Here is a 21087-nt window from a genome sequence, read left to right on the forward strand (position 1 = left end):
AAAAATATTTAATATATATTTTATTATATTTCTCTAAAAATAGTTGTATCATGAAAGATTACTTCAATGTATATGTTATTGCTCATCTTTTCTATAAAAATAATGAGATATAAAATGAATGCGCCAATTGAGAATAAAAGTTATATATAATTATAGAATTTAATTTTTTATCATATTTTAATATTAAAATTATTACTCACTTACGCATAATTCAATTATGTATTTTATTAAAAAAAAAAATATATATATATACATATATAGAATTATGTCGTATTTGAAAATATATATATATATATATATATATATATATATATATATATAACTCTACGACATGTTTTCAAATAAAATAATTTGTAAGCAAAAATTAAAAAAAAAGTTTAATATAATAAAGTTTTGCACTGTTAAATTTCATATATTTTATTGTATTATAATACATATAGGGTCCGGTAGTTAATGAACCAACGCTCGTGGTCAGGTAGAGCGCGGTAAACTGTACATAAAAGTCCTCTACCATTTTGCGATTTTCGCAACAATTATTAAAATATTAATTAAAAATGCTCAGCGAATGAGCGGGCGCTAGACGAGGGGCCGTACGCTCTAGGCGTACCAGCGGCGAGTGTCACGTGGTTGCCAGGGCAACCCGCGCGGCCCATGGTCTAGTCGCGAAAAACGCGTGCTCATTCGTTAAGCGTTTTTAATTAATATTTTAATAATTATTGTGAAAATCGCAAAATGGTAAAGGACTTTTCTCTTCAGTTTACTTCACTTTTACCGCGCTCTACCTGCTCACGAGCGTTGGTTCATTATTAGGCACCCTGTATAAAGGCAATAAAGTTGTACTTTTTTCGTAACTTTCAAACATTAGAACATCGCCGTCTCCTTTTTTAATTCTAAAACTTTCTTTTCACGAGTAGTCGCTAAAGGAGTGTTTGAGAGTGGGTCACTACTCGTACATACACATAGCTTCATAGTTAAAGGCCGAAGCCACGGAGCCAAGGGTAGTCGCCGCAACTACCGACCCCTTACCACAGTCTATCGCTTCACTCACTTCCTCCCCTTCACCTCAATTCCACTTTCATTTCACCTCTTCGCACGCGGAGGAATACGAATTTCCTGATCTGCATAATGCCCAGCGAGATCTGCTTTTACCGTGTCAATAACAAACTTTGCACTTGCCGTGTAACTGCCGTATATATAAGTCCGCCGTCCGGCGTTCGGACCCACCCTCCCCCTTTCGTTGGAAAAAGGAGTAAAGTTACACTCCACGACGGGAAACATTAGCCATTTTATTCTGGAGTAACGACCCGCGAGGGGTATTGAGGCGCGAGAAGTGGGTCGCCAATGAATGAAGTCGTGAACTGCCACACTGGACTTTTCGTCATTAAGGAATAGATGCACCTAAATTTACATCCGATATCATCGATCATGCCAAATAAATAGTCTGACGCAAAGAAAATGTAAATTATAATACACATATCGTATAAAAAATTTATTATCAGTTTTTTTGTTATTTACTTTAACGAATCTCTTTTGCAGGTTAAAAAAAATCGATTTTTTGTACATTTTTTTGAAAATATGATGTATGAAGAATATTTTTCAAATTTTATTCAAAAATTCGCAAGATTGACAAAATTATAAGATTTTTAATAAAAGAGCGCGCGTGTCTTCAAATGGTCCTGCAAGACTTTAAACACGTTTTTCTTAAAATACTGTTTTGAAGTTGGTATGACGGATGTCTTAAAAATTAATGGACCGCAACTTTAATTTTTTTTTTTTAAATAAAAGATAATATTTTTTTGAGCTAGATACTAGAACCTAATCAGAATTTGAAATATTAATATTTCATATTTTTCTCACTCTTAAAAAATGAAAAAATTTCAGCAAAATGTCTAATTTTAAAATAATACTACATTGTTATCTTTGAATTTTTTATAATGGATATATATAAAAGTAGATAAAATTAGATTAGATTTCAATATCTTATAAATATTCTACAGAATAAAATTAGAATTAAGTTATAGATTCAGTATCTCATAAATATCTTACAGAATAAAATTAGATCAAGTTTATTCATTTCAGACAATTATACAAAGTACTGTTTAATTGTAAGTATCAATAAAAACATATGTAAAGTGCTAAGAAGATCAATTTCTAATATTTAAAAAAAAATTCCTAAATATTTCATACTGCTAAAGTAGATGGGTTTTTAAAACACATTCATATTTTAACCTTTTGAGTTACAGCGGGTCACCCAGAGACCCACCTTTTTTTCGTAGTTTTTTATTGTTTTAACTACTTTTTTATCAACAACTACCGGATTTTTTATTTCTACAGAGTCTCTAGAACATCAATAAGTGTAAAAAAAATATGAACAGTCATTAATTGTTAATTGCAAAAATACAATATATAAACAAACAGTCAAAATTAGTACTTTTTTACGAACAAAACGCATTTTCTACTAATCTATTATGACAATAAATACGGCAATTTTTTTATAATCTTAGTACACTCTAAAGTATTTTTCAGAATTTTTAGAATTTTCCACCGTGTTGTTTTTGTTAAATCTTCCTTTTTTTGATAAAAAATATATAAAAAACAATATTTTCTGTTCTAAATTGGAAGTAACAGTTGTATTTTTTTTTAAATTTTTTCTCTGAAGGTTTTTTTAGATCGCAGAATCTGAATCTAAAGGAAAAAAAATTTAATATAGGGATCCAATATGGCGGAAGTAAAATTTTGAAAATCTCGTCTGCCATATTGGATCCGCGATCTTGAATTTTGAAAATCTGACAACGGATTCGTAATCAGCGACCTCAAAAACCCTTATATACCAAATTTTATAAAATACTGACAATTAGAAAAATTCGTGACTCAAAGGGCTAATTCACATCCGATAGTATTAATCATGTCCGATAAATCGTCTGACGTAAAGAAAATATAAATTATAATGTATTGCAGACATGTTATAAAAAATGTATATCAATTTTTTCTTAATCAACTTTTGTTCTACTATATACTTTAATAAATCTCGTGTCGGAGAGATATGAGAAATAGAAAGCGCTCGTTCATTCCTTTCTGATTACCGCGGAAAATGCTGATAGAAGAAAAACAATGTTCACATATCACATTATCATAAGATAATGAAAATAAAGCGAATCACAACCGCCTTGTAATGTATTATAAGATAAAACGCGCGCGCGTTAAGGAAGCATTCGGGAAATACGTTTTTATTACAGCGGCACCATTGCATAAGTAATATTTCCTAGGGGGACTTGTAAGGAGAGATATATCAGCTTATGTCAAATAGCCGCGGCATTAAAGGGAATAGGGTGGAAGCGTAAAGAGGATTACACGTATTGTGCATGGTGTCAGAGATAAATGACAACGAATGCTCGGCGCGTGTCGGGAATTATACCACCGGGTCTGCGTCTGGCGTCCATATAGATGGGCTACGTGGAAATTTGAAAAAAACAAAGGAATATAAAATAAAATATAACATCAACGCGCTAGTTGTAAACCATGTCCTCGCGCTCTGCATTTTCGAAATATATATACGCTAATAGCAAAAAATATGCGCGCCACACATCCTACATTTGCGGATGATCCCAATGTATTTATAGCATTGTTCGTCGCATTATTACTTAACCCTTTGAATCACGAATTTTTCTAATTGTCAGTATTTTATAAAATTTGGTATATAAGGGTTTTTGGGGTCGCTGATTACGAATCCGTTGTCAGATTTTCAAAATTCAAGATGGCGGATCCAATATGGCAGACGAAATTTTACTTCCGCTATATTGGATCCCTATATTAAATTTTGGAAATTAAATTTCTTTTCCTTTAGATTCAGATTCTGCGATCTAAAAAAATCTTCAGAGAAAAAATTTAAAAAAGAATACAACTGTTACTTTCAATTTAGAACAGAAAATATTATTTTTTATATATTTTTTATCAAAAAAAAAGAGGATTTAACAAACAAACACGGTGGAAAATTCTAAAAAATACTTTAAAGTATACTAAGATTATTAAAAAATTGCCATATTTATTGTCATAATAGATTAGTAGAAAATGCATTTTTTCGTAAAAAAAAGTACTAATTTTGACGGTTTGTTTATATATGGTATTTTTGCAATTAACAATTAATGACTGTTCATATTTTTTTTTACACTTATTGATGTTCTGGAGACTGTAGAAACAAAAAATCTGGTATTTGTTGATAAAAAAGTAGTTAAAACAATAAAAAACTATGAAAAAAAGGTGGGTCTCTGGGTGACCCGCTGTGACTCAAAGGGTTAAATAAAAATCTATCGGGATTGGTGAAAGATGGCGAATCTTGTATTTTACAAGAGCGATAAATGTTAAACAGCCGAACATGCAACGCGTCGAATAAGTGATAAAATGAGCAATATCGCAAGATTTAACGGCGCGTAAACGTACATGATATTTTCTGACGTGTAGAAATATGAAGGATAATTCAAGTGTCTATATATATATATATATATATGTGTGTGTGTGTGTGTGTGTGTGTGTGTGTGTGTGTGTAGGTAAAAATAGTCTTAAATGGAAAAACTGTCATAAATAATATATTACGAACACTCCCTACAATTTATCTACACAAATGGAAAGGGGTAAACTCTCGGAGTATCAAAATAGATAAATAGATAAAATATTAAATATTTTTTAACTAAAAATTATAAAATTGATATTATTTAAAATTCTCCTTCTCTGTGTGTATGTATATATATTTAATACTATATATTTTTAATATATATATTTATACTAGTTTGCCAAATAAACGATGGTGTTTTTTAAAATATATATTCCCTTCGTGAAGGCGTGATAAAACAATTCTCGGAAAAAAGATGCAGAAACTCGAATTATTTTTTCACGTCTCTCTTTCAAAGTATTGCATTTCAAATGTTTTGCGTGGGCAAAATATTCGTTCGCAAATTTACCGGGGGCCGAATTGCCGTGAATGTAAACTGCAAGAGAGTTTCGCGCTCGTATATTATCCGCCGTTGATACCCGGGCGAGAGAACAGCAGCTTTAATCCTGAAATAATGTCCTGCGGGTGTGGCGAGAGAAACATAGAAAGAGAGAGAGAGAGAGAGAGAGAGAGAGAGAGAAAGAGAGAGAGAGAGAAAGAGGGGTCAGAAAAGCGTGACATCCACGGGATTTCGGAATTTCGTCCAGGGTGGTATCCGCCCTGTAGATGATCCTTCGTTAACGGGTTACTGCCAGGATTCGTTGGCGCGATTACGGCCTGTAGGAAGGACATTCTTAACTCGGTTAGCGCGAGAGCCGATAACTCGCTTATCTCACGAGAGTTTGATTGCTCACGAGAGCTTTTCATCGGGAGCTTCGAAATTTATCGCGAAAACTCGCGTATTCGCTTCACCTTTTCTCGAGCCGTTTGTTTTGCACGTTACTTCTATCGCTCCGGCAGCTACAGATTAAATTATAACAGAAAGCGGAGAAATACCGGAGAGAGAATAAAAATAACATTTGTACGTATATAAAATTTTGTTTTTAATTCTCACGATAAATCGAAGAGTTCGAATCGAGGGGATTACGGATTATATCCATAATTCGTGTGCATTTTTTTCTTCGAATAAAATTTTAGTTCGAATAGTGAATTTTTTTTTATACAGGGTGTCTGATAATAATCGCCTTACCTCTCTAGGGCAGATAGAGTAGGTCAAACTGAACGTGAAAATTTTCTACCATTTTGCGATCTTCGTAATAATTATCGAGAAATTAGTTAACAAAAATTGACAAATCCGCGCGAGTATAAGCGCGAGACGAGAAGGCCCATCCCACTGCTACGCGGTTACTAGGCGCGCTATTCATACGCATCTATTGTCAGTCATAGACTGCTCCTCCTGTCATTTAATGAGTGCCTAGTAACCGCGTAGCAGTAAGATGGGCCTTTTCGTCGCGCGCTTGTATGTACTTGCCCGGATTTGTCAATCTTTGTTAATTAATTTCTCGGTAATTATTACGTAGATCGCAAAATGGTAGAGGACTTTTATGTTCAGTTTGACCTGCTCTATCTGCCCTAGAGAGGTGGGGCGATTATTACCGGACACCCTGTATAAATCAATCTCTATTCTTGTTCCGAATCTTTCAATCGCAATTATAGTTTTTGCATTTGTTTATCTATAAGTAAGACGTCTAAAACTTGGACATTTTGTTTCCGTGAAATATGACCATTTTCAAACTCTGTGCCATTCAAAGCGATTTCTACTCTCAAGGAATCTCTAGAAACAAGCGAAAGTGGAATAGAGGATGAGTTAATTAAAATTTCTCGCATAATTTCGATGATAAATTCGCCTTCCTTTGGACGCGCGTCTGAACAGTAACCTAGATATAAATTTCGATTTAGGAACGCTGGGCTTTAATAAGGAACGATTCCCTTGCTCTGGCAACTTTCTTAATTACTGTCGACAGGTCCACTCCGTTGATCTTTTCTTTTTGTCACCTGATTCTCAATTGTTCCAGATCAAAAAGAGAATCCGCTTTATTTCCCGGTGCAATCTTTTCGATATAAATTGCATCGTATACTCTCCATCCTTTTCAGAATCGATGACGTAGTATATGCTATTGGTATCAACATCGATCAAGTGTAAAATTTAGCTACGGAAAGTGACGTAAATTTAACATTTGCGATAAATATTTTCTGTGCTCGAATAAGTGTCGGAAATATCAATTTTACGAAAATAATTTTGATTCGCTGCAAAATATTCCGCCTAAAACTTTATGTTATTTTAATCTCACGTCGAAAAATATTGTTAAAATTTGTATTGTTAAAAATTGTAAAAATATAATGAATTTAAAATGTTTTAAAACATTTTTTTTAATATAATATGTTTGCGTATATTATTCTTTTTTTTTCTCTCGTAAGAATTTAGAATAATATAAATCTGTGCTCTTAACGACAAGACAATATACCAAAGAGTTCAATCTATTCTAGCACTATAAAAAATTGAAGAATATTATAAATTGATCTTTTTTACATATCTCTTTTTATTGATGTTAAACAGTACGTCAGTATTTCATGTTATTATTTGAAATGGATAAATTCGGTCTAATATTTTATTCCGTAAGATATATTTACGGATTATTGAACTTAATTTTTTTAGCAAAAATTGTAAAATAACTAAGAGTCATTTTAAAATTAGTTGTTTCAATGTTGCAAATTTTTCAATAAAATTTGAAAAAAAAATTCTTTAGACATTATACTTTTAAAAAATGTAAAAAATCTATTTTTTTACTCTCTAAAGTAGACTTAAAAAAATTCTTTACAAAAGTTTCAGGGATGAATTTTAAAGACACTCACAGAAATGATCTGTTCATGAAGAAGGAAAACAAAAGCTCGTTCATCTTTGAAAGACGAAGACGAACGACGAGAGTATTCATTTATTTACTAGGAAGCCTAGAACTCTCTCTCTCTCCCTCTCTCTCTCTCTCTCTCTCTCTCTCTCTCTCTCTCTCTCTCTCTCTCGCTCGCTCGCTCGCTCTCTCTCGCTCTCTCTCTCTCTCTCTCTCTCCCCCTCCCTCCCTCCCCCCTCTCTCTCTCTCTCTCTCTCTCTCTCTCTCTCTCTCTCTCTCTTTCTATACACTTGGATCGAGCGACGCAGAAACGGAAAATGGCGAGTGTGAAACTTTTATTCATCGCGCGCTAGCGTATTTCTGCTTTCGTGTACATGCATACATGTACATACTTATATATGTATGCTTTTCTGCCTGAGAAACAAGTAGTTACGCTCAGTCATCCGCAGACAAAGTAGCGTAAACCGATCCGTGAGACGGTCAAAACTTTCCACTTTTAAAGTACAATGATAGATTATTCGAATGGAGAACAAGTTTCATTTGATAATTCATTATCTTGATTACACAAAGTGTACATTTTCTAAGCGTCTACAGGTAAATTGATGAGTTTAAGTATTAGTAGAAGTTCTGGGCCACGGTGCCGAGCATCCCGACTATTTGAAAATTGTTTATCAAATAGTAAAATAGTTATATTTTATTTTTTAATTTTATTAAAATTTTTATTATGTTTATTTTTTATTCTTATTCTGCTTTGAGATTAATTACTAGATAACAAATAATGTAATTTATGTATATAAGGCAAAATTGATGCCAAAGAATCGATAATACTACCAAGATTTACAATCATTTTCTCTGAAAAATGTTTGCTTTTTATGCAATATAATATTTTATCTAAAACAAAAAATATATAATTATATATTATTATTACATATAATTACATGTAATTATTTTATATTTTATAATTTTTTAAAAATACATACATTTTTTACAGTATCAGTATTAAATTATTATCAATGTCTAATAATTTTTCTTGATATAAAATAACTTTCTTATTACGAAAAAGAGAGAGAGCAACAATATTGTTATTCTAAATTCGAAAAAAATTATCATTTCTTAGAGGCGCAAGTTTTTCGATACTTATGTCACGAATGTATACAAGATGACGAACAAATTAATACAACTTATAACCATGAATTATACACTCGGTATGAAACAGCATGTTGTACTCTCGCACGAATATTGCTAGAATATATTCTCTCCTTGTCAACATGATGTCAGTAGTGAGAGAACACGATACGCCGCGTTGTTTTCGCACAGCCAATTCAAGCATTTTCCTCTCTACAATGTACATACACACGTACATACATACATATACATTAATATATCCGTCTTTCTCTCTTTCTCTTTCTTTCTCTCTCTTCGTCACGTTTGGATACTAGGGTGCTTTAAATAGAGATGGTTATCTTTCAGATCGCGTAAGCGAATTTCCATTATATCTTTCTTAATCTTATTTACATCTGACGTATCTCGTAATTATCTTATAACTCGACAATTAATTTTGTCCTGGACCTTGAATAATTTCTCGTTATCATGCGTATCTTTATGGTGAAATAGAAAATCAAATTTTAAATACCTTCTATTCCACTAGTCACGTTTGAAACTTTAATAACAGATGTTAATTTTAGAACTATTCTTTTATACAGCGTTGGAGCTTTCCTCTCAAATTAAAACTGAATATATATAATGAAAGAAACAAATAATTATTAATTATTAATTTTTTAATAAGATTATATGCATATGTTGTAACCAGATTATAAAATCAATCATTTTATAAAACATCTAAACATCTTATGTGACTATATTCTTAAATCATGGTTAAAAATGAAATATTTTACAATCTAGCTAAGAGTTTTAATCTTTTTATAAAACACTAACAAGCGACTTATTACATTGTCAAATGCAACGATTGGTGCATTGTTTTAGATTCTGATTGATTTATTTCAGTCTTTATAAACTGTTTGTGTAACCAACTTGTTTATAGAAAATTAATAGATAATTATGTATTATTTTTAAATGAACAAATGTCTAAAAAAACAAATTTTATAATCTTTGTAACACACATAACACATATATAAATTATATATACAGAGTGTCTGATAACTAACAAACCAACGCTCGTGAGCAAGTAGAGAGCGGTAAATTGAACAGAAAAGTTCTTTAATATTTTGCAATTTTCGCAATAATTATTAAAATATTAATTAAAAACGCTCAGCGAATGAGTGGCGAGTGTCACGCGGTTGCCACAGCAACTTGTTTTTCGTTACCGTGGCAACCGCGTGACACTCGCCGCTGGTACGCTTACAGCGTACGGCCCATGGTCTAGCGTGCGCTCATTCGCTGAGCATTTTTAATTAATATTTTAATAATTATTGCGAAAATCGCAAAATGGTAAAGGATTTTTATGTTCAGTTTATCGCGCTCTACCTGCTCACAATCGTTAGTTCGTTATATAATTTATATATGTGTTGTGTGTGTTACAAAAAATTTGTTATATATACATATATATGTATATGCATATGTATATATCAATATAATATAAAATCAAGTAGAACAAATACCCATGCGTTATTTTTATTATTTTAATAAGTTTATTATTCTGTTTCAGAAAAACAAATTTTAAATTTATTCGTATTTCCTAGATTCCAACTGAATTCGTTAGTATTTTCGTTCGCGATTGCGATTCGTATGCGTTTGGTTGCCGGGTGTCTCGCCAAAACTTCGACTCCAGAAATTCGTGTTTGTACAACAGAGACGCTTAATCTTTCGGGTCCACCGACCATAGATACGTTTCCTTTGAAGCTTCCTGTAGACCTCGTTCGAAGACCTGACTCGGATATCACATGTCCCGGATATTCCTTTCGCGCGCGCATTTCATCGACCGCGAGGATACGCGTTCCACGAGGATCCCCTTCGGTGGATAGCAAACAATTTGCGATTCCGTGTGCTGAGCTTTCGATCAGACCTCTCGATATACGTTGAGCGAGGGTAAATAATGCGATTAAATATCAATTTAAGAAAAAGAAAGCGTAATGAAGGAAAAGAAATAAATAGAGAGAGAAATTTTCTGTGTGAAGTTAGAAATATATTCCATATTTTTATAATCACAAAGATTGATTCAAAAGCTTCCGAATATTTCTTTATTTCGATTTTTGCATTTTATATATTTAATTTTTTTCTATTATAATTTAGATAATTAACTTATATATTTATTTTATATATTTATTCAATATCACTATATTTATCATTTAGGTTAATAAAAGCTATGATAACATTTAGATTAAATTCAATTTATATCGGGTAATGATAAACATAATTATTCAGATATTATATAAAGAAAAATGTATATAATTAGTATTTTTTTAATACATATAATAATATGTACACACACACACACACACATATATATATATATATGTATATATATGTATATAAGTATTATGGAATATTTATGTATGTTAATAATTAGATAGAAATATTCATTAATATACACACATATAAGAGTATATATATGTATATATGAAGAGTATATATATATATATATATATATATATATATATATATATACTCTTCATAAAATTACAAAATGAGGTATAAAGACTTTTATTCCATTTTATCTTTCAACGATCTTTACACGACACGTATATTAATAAATCTTGCTCGGACATATCATGTATAATGGATACGTTTAATATTTTTATCTTTTCGTTTTTTATTATTACTGCTGCAAAATTATCATAACGTTGCGCGATAATCTGATAATATATGTAAAGATTTATAATGATCTAAAGAGATTATAGGGTAAGCTTGTAATTACGTGGTTCAATAAATCATTAATTGCGCAGCGTTATTTCGCGGATGTAGCTCCGCGCAGCTTCGTCTCGCTTCGTCGGCTAAAGTTCCAGCTCTAGCGCATTTCCTGAGGGATGCTGTAGCTGCTACAGTTGGCGGTAGAAATTCCGCCGATGCGCGAGATCCTTGCCTCCAACCTGCACATGGAGGGTGAACCGATCGGAGGATCAATCGATGTATGTACGTACGTGCATCTGACGTATGCAGCCAAGCGCGACTGCGACCGATTTCTTTCTCTCTTTCTCTCGTCCATCCCTCCCCCCTCCTTCCCGACCATTTTCGTTTCCCTGTTGGTGCTTCTTCTCTTTGCCTGGCAGCATCAATCAGAGCTTCAAACGATGCTCGACCATACTCGACGTTCGTTCGTATACCTCGTTCCTCGCTCGTCGATCACGTGTAATCTTTGTTACGAGTGTGAGTGAAGGATAAATTAATTCGAAGTTAAAAAGAATCAGGAGCGGAAAATATATCAATCTAATTCAATTGGTAAATTGAAAAATTAAAAATTTATTGATTTGGAAAAATATATTTATATCGAAAATTTTTCAAGAGTCTTATATGTATTTCTCTCTTCCTTTTATCCAAGAGCTCGAAAGCATTATTGTAATTGAGGATATTTTATTTTCGCCGATAGATAAAATTAGAATAAGATTTATGGATGCTGAGAATGTGAGAGCGCTTTCTAACTTTCAAATCACTGTAAAAGTTTTGCCATCGTTATTTAATTAATTATCGTGAATGGAACAGACGAGGAGATATCATTCAATCGAGAGGGGGTAATTTCTCGCTATTTGTGAGAATCTAAGATCTTCAGGACGATTAGGTGGCAAGAGAGCGGAAGTCAAACAATAGGTGGAAGAGAATGAAACGAATCGGTGAAGAAAGGAAGAGAATAAACGCCATAGATAATCGATATCGAATGGAGAAGCTTCTCACACGAAGAAGAAGCAGTCTTCTCTGAAAACGAGAAACCGCCTGAAAAACAGCCAACTGCACTTTCGAAACGAGGATATTCGTGTCAATCGAGTAAATGAGAAAAAGCTGTAATAGCATTTACATTAAATCCAGTTTACATCAAGCGGAAACATGGTTACTCACAATCAGATATTTTATGCACAGAAAAAATATATAAGTATTTCGAAAATATAATAATAATATTATATTAAATAATAAATAGAAAGTATTATTTTATATGTATAATATTTATGTATATTTAATTATATATATAAAGGGTGTCCGGTAATAATCGCCCCATCTAACGCGGTTACTAGGCGCGCTACTCATACACTACTCATCCATTGCCAGTCGTAGATCGCTCCTCCTATTATCCAATGAGCGCCTAGTAACCACGTAGCAGTAAGATGGGTCTTCTCGCCGCGCGCTTGTACTCGCCCGAATTTGTCAATCTTTGTTAATTAATTTCTCAGTAATTATTACGAAGATCGCAAAATGGTAGAGGACTTTTATATTCATTTTGACCTGCTCTATCTGTCCTAAAGAGGTGGGGCGATTATTACCGGACACCCTGTATATAAAATTATTATTATTATATTTATTTAAATATATTTATGTATATTTAATTAGAGATAAAAATATTCGTTAATATACAAGCCTTCTAAAACTAGAAAATGATATAGACTTTTATTCACAATATTTTTGTATTTTATCTTTCAAATACACATTAATAAATCGTGCTCAGACATATCATATGTAGTGGATGCATTTAATGTTTTTACCGTTCTTTTATTATTACATCGCATCTCCGCTTACATAAATATCGTTAATGGACTGCCCCGGCATGTAAAGAGTGTATCGAAAGCTTTTCCGATCACGAAACATAAAAGTAATACGGCTGCGGTATATTTTGTCAATATTAAGGGAGAATATATGTCGGCTCTCTCTCCCTCTCTTTCATTGAATATTAATAGAATCGTTTGCCTTCGGTTAGCTGGAACTTCGATATCTACTCTTCGCGTTCCGTTTTCGCTTTTTGTGCGTCTTTCGCGCATTTCACTCCTTCTAGTTTTGCACGTTCGACGTTGAAATATCGTCAATCTAGTCCGACCTTTGTAATTGTCTCGCTGTTCCCTTTCTTTCTTTCTTTCTCTCTCTTTTCGATCAATCTTTCAGTACAGTAGCGTCGATATTTCAATTAACCTCGACAGTGGCATTTCTTCTGTAATTACTGCCAATGGCAGGGTGCGAATAAAATGACGGGAATATTCGTTCACGTAACATTGCTTTATAATTTTTTTTTTCCCGTTCCAATACATATTTTCCCGTCTTCCTTTTCAGATTACGATGTCTCGCGATCTCAATATCGGGACGTATACAAATAGAGCGAAATTTTATGTCATTCTTTCGACAAACGAGAATTTTTATTAAATCTCGTTAATGATTTACGGTGCTGTTGAGACGCATCATTTGTAAAATTTTCCACGCGCGACCGAACATGTTGTTGCCTGAAACCCTTCATTTATAAAATGCGTCAGCAAATTTTTCCTGAATTTTTTGCGTATGTGTGTGCGCGCGCGCGCGTGTGTGTGTGTGTGTGTGTATGTACGGCAACAGCCGATTATAATAGAATATAGGATGTACCAATATTGCAAAGGTACTTTTATATTGACGATAATAATGATTTTTGAATTGTTGCTCTTACAAAACTGCCTTATCATTATGAAATATGTATATTACCTCAAAGCTTATGAATGCATTAATATAGATTTTCTACTTTATAGTATTTAATCTTATAAAAATTTAAAATGAAAAGTATACACCTATATATAAAGTATAAATTTAAGTTTAATAATATATATTTTAATATAATTTTAAATAACAATTAATAAATAATTAATAATAATTAAATTTAATAATTTAAATTTAAATTTAAAATACATATGTTTAAGTTAATATATTACTTGAAAATAATATCTGTAAATGAAGTAGGGTGATTTAGAATAAAATTACATATATGTACAATATGAAATAGCATAGATACAAAGCAAAAACGTAATGCGTAATCACTGCGTATTTTTTCTAATGTATTTGCGGCGACGCATTTTTGCTCATGACAGGTAGAAGTTCATTAATATTGGCGCGATAATTGTAAGTAACGTGACGAGGGATTTTTCAAGCGCGGTTTCCACGCGGAAAACAACGAATTTTTTTCCCAGATAATAAATTGCCACACGTTGCGTGCCTATATTACTTTGCTTTTTTCTGCACATCGTCATCGCTTTTTCTAAATTTCTCATCCACGCTCTCCATCAAACATAATAATCATCGTAAAGGCGGTTCTTACGAAACCGAGAGAAAAGATTTACCATAAAAAGCGGAACTTTTGCTGTTCCTTTCCTCGCATTTCAATGATGATATTGTGCAATTTTTCCCGCAATCACGTCACCGACGATTCCTTGTTTAATCTATAAATAGAACAAATAAATAAAAAAAAATTGTTTACAATTATTGAATGAGCTTAGTGCTTATATATTTGTCACAAAATATATTATTGTTAGAGATGTAAATAAATCTTTTCTTCTAATAGGAAACAAATATTTAAAAAATATGTTTTTTTTTCATTGAAAAAGAAAATTTGATTTTTTTTTACATTATATTTTTTAAAATACAATGTTGTAAATATTATGTTTCTTCATCTTTTTTTGTTAATATATTAAAGAAAAACTAAAGTTCTTATATTTTTAATTTATCGTTTTGTGAAAGTAATGAATTAATGAGACTTTTGTGACAAATTACATTAAGCACGATATGTTTTGGATAATTTTCAGTTAAATGCATAATTAAAATTTTTATTACGCATCTAATTGAAAATTATCTAAATTATGTAGTTTTTAATAATATCATTTTATATATTTGCAAAAAAATTTTATTAATCGATTAAAATTATTTCCAAAAAAATTAAAAATACAGGAACATTAGTTTTTTATTATATGAAAATATATATAGTCACACTAAAGTAAACTTTAAAAAATTACAATCTATATTTTTGTGTATCTATAATAAAGATAATTTATTCTAGTTCAATTTTGATTTGTTTTTTTCTTTTTTTGGAGAATTTACTTAATCGAAAATAGTAATTACATAACATTATATATAACCAATTGAATTGCAATCTACATTTAATATAATATAGTAATGCTTAGTTCAAATTTATCACGTAAAAAAAAACACAAAAATCAAAACAAATAAAAACTTAACTTGCAGTAATTAAAATGTAAAAATGTTAAATATTTGGGGAAAAAATATGAAAAAAAACAAAGCTTGTTAGATGTTTCTTTTCGCACACAAAAAACATATTTTATGAAAGACATTTTATTTTTTTTCTATTTACACTACGCAAACAAATTAAAGAGTTACTTTTTTCCATCTAAAAAATGGCCAATTTTCAAATAGTTGCAACTTCCTTAAAAATAATCGGAATAAGATTAATAAAAAAGCGTTTCAAAGCTTCAAGTTTCTAGTTTTAAAATCATTAAATGAATCAATTCTTTCTATTCGTTACAAAATTATATTGTAAGAAAGCGACGTTCGTCCAATAAATAAATTTTTTAAAAGTTTATTCCAGAATATCGAATTAAAAAAAATCATAACATGATTTTATTAATCGGGTGTTAAAGAGTAGAGTTTTAGGATTAATTTCTTTTTTTAACGAATGTTCTATGATTTTTTTTCGCCGAGATATTTATCATTAAAGCAAAATCGAGTTATTGACTTTGAACGCTTATAACTAGTAAGGAAAAATGATCATTACAATAATCATTCATTTAAGTTTTCGAAATATACAAAAAAAAACTTAACACTTCAGCCTTTTGTACGTGTAATTGGAATGCTTTTTACTTGTAAATGTTGTAGAGTTTATGAAAATTTTAGCGTGTTTCTGTTAACTTTCATTGATTTAAATTTTAAATAAAAAAAGATAAAAGTACAATTTTTACTTGATTTTTTAGTAACAATTATGCTTTAAAAATGAATAATGATTGAAAAAAACAATAGGAGCATTTTAAATTGGTTACTTTTCTCTTTAAATTGCTTTTTTAATGATTAGTACGATCATTTTTTCACTAGTTATAAGCGTTCAAAGTCAATTGCTCGATTTTGCTTTAATAATGAATATCTCTGTGAAAAAAAAATTATAGAACATTCGTTAAAAAAAGAAAGGTAAAACTGCTCTTTCACACCCAAATAATAAAATCGTACTAGGATTCTTTTTTAATTCGGTATTCTTGGACAAACTTTTGAAAAATTTGTTCAATTGACGAACGTCGCTTTCTTACAATGTAATTTTGTAACGAATAGAAAGAATAAAAATTTATTAAAAAATTCTGAAACCAAAACTTCTAGCTTTAAAAAGCTTTTTTATTAATCTTATTCCGATTATTTTTAAGAAAGTTGCAACTACTTGAAAATTGGCCTATTTTTTATTTGGAAAAAAGTGGCCCTTTAATTTTTTGCATAGTGTATATCTCTAATTATTTCGAGAACCTAATATGCTAAAACTCGCACTTAAATAGAAAAAGTGGAAGTTAAGGATGTTTATCACCTACAATCGGAGCAAAAAGTAGTCAAAATTGACGAATATATACTTTTCTCATATATCTTAATATATGATTAGTATAAAGATTGCATAAAATCTTATTATTTATTCATAGCTAGAGTGTAGAAATGTATTTTCAAACTTCTGTTGCTTTTTTTCGGATAATTTTCGTGTTTCTTAAATTATAATGAGAAACTTTTATCATTGACCTCGATTTCAACATTACAGCACAAAAGTTGAATTATAAAAATAAAAGAATTTACTTGTACAGAGTAATTTAAAATATCAGAATAAAAATTATAATAGTGAATAATGACAAAATATAGAAGATTTTTAACTATTTCTTTGATAAATTTAATAATTTGTCATTTTTCCGAGAAGAAAGAAATGTGACAACATGGTAATTTTTCATAAGTTGGTCAAATTGCAAATTGACAATGAGGTCGAGTCGCTTCTCGCTTACACGTTTGTAAATAGAGGCTTCTTCAGATGAAAAGATAGGTTATTTAAAATGTCAAAAGAAGGCTCAGCTGAATGCTATGTTGCCGCGTTTTCACAATAAATAATATGTCATTTCGGATAATAGGAGGAAATTGAGAAAATTATATTCAATATCTTTTGAACTAGTCAGTACTTGACCAAAATTATGTGATCAAATATTTCTTCTATATTTAAGCTATACAAGCTTTTGCAAATTTTGAATAAATTCCTATATTATTTCTATCTATTTTAGCTCTTAAATCAACACGATCACAGGTTTTTTATAACATAGAAAATCTGTAATTGTATCAATTTAAGGGCTAAAAAGGAATAATTATATTTATACTTATTTATAGAAATAATTATATTTATAATTATATTAATACTTTTACTGATAATTAGATGCACAAAATAATTATATTTATAATAATATCGACGCAAATTAAAATCCTTATAACTTTTGATTGCTTTAGTAAATCAACTCTAGGTTTTTTTATAAGTCTCTGAACATGTATCAGAACAATCTGTGCAAATTTTATTAAATTTTTATATTTTTAAAAATAGGTACTAAACATCCTTAAATTTTTACCACCTACAAATAGAAATATTAAACAATTTATTTATTTTGTTGTAGCAAATCCTTGCGTCTAGCATGTCCAAATTTTTAGATAGTGGAAAAATGTCACGCATAATAAAATATTACGGCATAACTCTCTCGAGATTTTGAGAAGAACGTTCCTTATTCGCCTCGTTTGTTCGACGCGACGACGGCGACGTCGTCGTTGTCGTTGTCGTGCACCCTCGAGGCGGAACTCGCACATTCGCAAGAGAATTCGTCCGTCGTGACGACAGCCAATCCGCGGGCTCGGGATTGCCTCGATAAGATGTAAGTTTAGATTAAATCCTGAATATTTAATGCTCGAGGCCCTCAAGGGATTTTCGCGCGTGCCTCCTTCCACGCGTGCTTTCAGTAACGAAGGGTTAGGTTAGGTTACTAAAGGATACGCGACACCCGATAAGAAAGGAAAGATTACGCGAGAGTTGCTTTTAGGGGATTAAGTCTTATCCAGCAGAGATCAGCTTTTCCAGACGAAAGGGAAAGCCACTTTCGCTCGGATTAATTATCTGATGGTAAAAAAGTCTTTATTTGTCTTTGTATCTGAATTACTTTAATCGTTTGCTTTATCGGCACGATTAATTTTAACGAGATTATTCGAAATTCATATTATCGATTACTTGATGTTAATTTAGATTAAAAATTATCATTGGAATTAATATTACGCACATTTATTTTAATCACACGTTTATTATAAATTAATTCAGCGATGAAAATTTAATCAGCTGTTAATAGTCTGTCGATATAAAGTTTCGTTACGTTTTTCGAAAATCGGATCATTCACATAATCCGGGATAAAAGCAGATTGTTCGTTACGACCAAAACACAATATAGGCTTTAGCAACAAGTGTAGTGCTATTCAACTTTAGGCGAAAGCAGTTCATGTTGTTGTAGACACGACTTAAATTCTAACTTTCAACATAAATGTTCCTACAGAAACATTTCGCGAGTAAATTTTATAATCACAAATTATCTACATACATGCTTGTAGATTATTCTTATTTGCATAAGCATAGATATTATGTTATGCAATATTATTGATAACGATACGCAGCAAAAATATTTGTGACAATGTTACGATAACATTTTTATCACAAAGTATGTCTATAAAAGTGACGAATAAAACTAAAAAATATATATTTTAATGATTTTAATTCTGAAAAAATATAAAAAAAATCTAAGATTCTATGTTGAACATATTGTTTTAATAATTATTATATTTATGAGCGATTATTATATTTTCTAAAAATTTCTAGAATAACGTAATATAATATTATAGTGCATTAAATTCTTTTGTATAATAAATTTAAACAACGTTAAAGATACTATTTTTTAAGTAAATGTAATTTACAATAAAAAAACCATCTCATTGTGAATACCACTAAAACGAGAGTAAGTACTCCCAACAAGTTTCTGTGGTGTAGTGGTTATCACATCCGCCTAACACGCGGAAGGTCCCCGGTTCAATCCCGGGCGGAAACATTTTTTGTATAAAAAACTAATTTATGATGAAAAAAATTAGACAATAAAAAATAAGTGAAATGTTACGCAGATAAAATAAAATTAAAAAATACTTTTTAACATTTTTATTTAAAAAAATGTATTTTGTTTTAATTTTTATTTTTATATAATACTTGCACAAAACACACAGGTAATTCTCTTTACATTTATTTTAATGAATAATTAATTAAAGTCATCGCAAGAATTTTGTAAAATAAAATGGGTACCTTATAAAATACATTTTTCTTAAAATTTAATTTTTTGTGTAGATATTTTTTCTCGCGATCTATGTTCAATATTAAATAAGTAGGATTTGTGCGACACAGCTGTTTATGAGAAACATAATTTACAATGTTCTGCGCAGTATTGACACGGTCCGATACATAATTTACTAATTACATCTGCGGCTGTAATTAGCATAAGCTCGACCCCATCCACGTAGCGGTTTGCCGGTATTTGCGGAGCGTTTCTATAATTATCCGCCTAACATACGGTGAGTCCCCAATTCAATCCGAAAACATATTTCTTTCGATAAAATTACGACATACAAGATTTTAAAATGAGATACAAAAATTGAGAGAAAGAGAAAAAGAGAGAGAGAGAGAGAGGGGGGGAGAGGGAGCGAGAGAGAGGGGGAGAGAGAGGGGAGGGAGAGGGGAAGAAAGAGGGGGAGAGAGGGGAGGGAGAGGGGAGAGAGGGGAGGGAGAGAGAAAGAGAGAGAGAGAGAGAGCTCGAAAGAAATAGTAATCAACATATTGATAGAATCGTTTAAACGATTATTAAGTATTATTATGGAATTGTAATTAATTATAAGATGCTCAATTCAACTGACAGTAATGCAAATTAATTACTTGAAATTTTTATATTAAATTATCTTTTCGCATTTGATAAAAAAATGCAATTTATTTTAATTGAATCATTTTACACATACTTAAATCTTTATTAAAATTTTTCACTAGAAAGATTAATCGGGAATATTTTTTATATGAAAGATAATCTATATCATATTTAAAAATATTCTTGTTAATATAAAAAGTAAAAAAGATATATAAAAGGTATTCTTTATTGAGAATTTGTCAAAGTTTATTGCAGTAAAAATGCGTAGTTAACAATATAATGAAAACGATAAAGAAACAATGCAAAATTTATATTTATGGAAATTTTAAAAGGCTACACTTATTGTTTCCCCCTTTGACACGTTGTCGCGGTGATCAATAATCGTCAAAGACAATGCGACATTTCACACCTGAATGTACGTATTACCCTCGGATGAGCACTCGAGGAGATGAAATTATCGAACAATAGAAGCGCGCGAGGCGAGATCGCGTCTCAACAGAAACAATGGCAGTCGATTAACAGTAAACTGCCGATTAGAGTGCACGAAAGTACATGCATTATGCATGACACTCGTGTAACGATCGTGTAAACCCGCGAATCGAGCATGCAGGAACGAGTCAGCGAGCCGCGCTCGTGAAAGTTTAATTCGGGCAATGTGAACTATCGGCGATCATTAGTAAATCTAATGTAGGGCACGCAGGCTTTCCTTTCACCACAAAAACTCGACTGAATCGAAACTGGTTATTCTTGAAAGCGCAGTCAAGATTTTGTTGTGAATTTCGAAACATTACCATTAAAAAACATTATTTAAATAATTACATATCTATAAAGTATCATTTTTTCTCTTTAAGGGGATCCTAAA

At 31.1% G+C, this 21087-nt stretch overlaps 1 protein-coding gene and 1 non-coding gene across 2 annotated transcripts in view; one reads left to right on the forward strand and one right to left on the reverse strand.

The window, feature by feature from the left end:
- Positions 1-21087, reverse strand: part of LOC140671216 (uncharacterized) — a 172412-nt gene that overhangs the window by 87854 nt on the left and 63471 nt on the right. The window lies entirely within an intron of this gene.
- On the forward strand, positions 19298-19370 carry Trnav-aac (transfer RNA valine (anticodon AAC)). The gene has a single exon. It is a non-coding gene; the product is annotated as a tRNA-Val (tRNA).

This window comes from Anoplolepis gracilipes, chromosome 11, assembly GCF_047496725.1.
Source record: "Anoplolepis gracilipes chromosome 11, ASM4749672v1, whole genome shotgun sequence".
Taxonomy (NCBI): Eukaryota; Metazoa; Arthropoda; class Insecta; order Hymenoptera; family Formicidae; genus Anoplolepis; species Anoplolepis gracilipes.